The sequence below is a fragment of the Myotis davidii genome, unplaced genomic scaffold (assembly GCF_000327345.1).
Source record: "Myotis davidii unplaced genomic scaffold, ASM32734v1 scaffold1095, whole genome shotgun sequence".
NCBI classification, from domain to species: Eukaryota; Metazoa; Chordata; class Mammalia; order Chiroptera; family Vespertilionidae; genus Myotis; species Myotis davidii.
The window spans coordinates 30,999-32,252 of NW_006286588.1; the positions used below are offsets into that span (position 1 = coordinate 30,999).

Sequence of the window (1,254 nt, forward strand, 5' to 3'; positions counted from 1 at the left end):
CAATTATAAAATGGGCTGACTACCTGAATAGCATTTCTCTAAAGAGAACATAAATGACCAAGAGACATATAAAAAAGGGCTTAGTTACTAATGATCAGAGAGATGCAAATTAAAACCAAAATGGGATGATTGTCCTACATCTCAGGCTCTCACAGGTAAGGTAGCCTGCTTGCTCTGTTAAGCCTATGTGGGATACTCCTCCTCCTTCACTTCACCTCTAGCCACATCGTTACGACTCCACCACCATGTTCGAAGCAAGCCTGGTTCAGGGCTCCATCCTGAAAAAGGTGTTGGAGGAGCTTAAGGACCTCATTAATAAGGCCTGCTGGAACATCAGCTCAAGTGGCTTGAACCTGCAGAGCATGGACTCCTCTCAGGTCTCTCTGGTGCAGCTCAACCTGCAGTCTGAGGGCTTTCACATGTATTGTTGTGACTGCAATCTGGCCATGGGTGTGAACCTCACCAGCATGTCCAAGGTACTAAAATATGCTGGCAATGAAGATATCATTACCCTAAGGGCTGAAGATAACGCGAACACCTTGGCACTAGTATTTGAAGCTCCAACTCAAGAAAAGGTTTCAGACTATGAAATGAAGTTAATGGATTTGGATGTTGAACAACTTGGAATTCCAGAACAGGAGTATAGCTGTGTAGTAAAGATGTCTTCTGGTGAATTTGCACATATATGCCGAGATCTCAGTCATATTGGAGATGCTGTTGTAATTTCTTGTGGAAAAGATGGAATTAAATTCTCTGCCAGTGGGGAACTTGGAAATGGAAATATTAAGTTGTCACAAACAAGTAATGTCGATAAAGAAGAGGAAGCTGTTGCCATAGAGATGAATGAGGTAGTACAGCTAACTTTTGTACTGAGATATCTGAACTTCTTTACAAAAACTACTTCACTCTCTCCTACAGTAACACTCAGTATGTCTGCAGATGTACCCCTTGTTGTAGAGTATAAAATTGCTGATATGGGACATTTAAAATACTATCTGAATCCCAAGATCAAGGATGAAGAAGGATCTTAGGTGGTTTTAAAATAAAAACAAAACTAAACAAAACAAAACTAAGCTCTTTGAGAACAGCTTCTGAGATTTGAACATGCTTTTAAAAGTCTCTTTTGTCATGGAATTTGTACGTGAGTACACTTGTAGACAATCTATAAATAATTTATTTTCTGTAAATAATCTATTTTCCATTCTTTACAATTCGATCCAATCAAAAGTCGTTGAGTGGCTGAATGGATAAAAA

The 1,254-nt window shown here is 39.2% G+C and overlaps 1 pseudogene; it reads left to right on the forward strand.

Annotated features, from left to right (window-relative positions):
- The first annotated feature begins 245 nt into the window (after positions 1–245).
- On the forward strand, positions 246–1,038 carry LOC102773606 (annotated as a pseudogene).
- Positions 1,039–1,254: the final 216 nt, after the last annotated feature.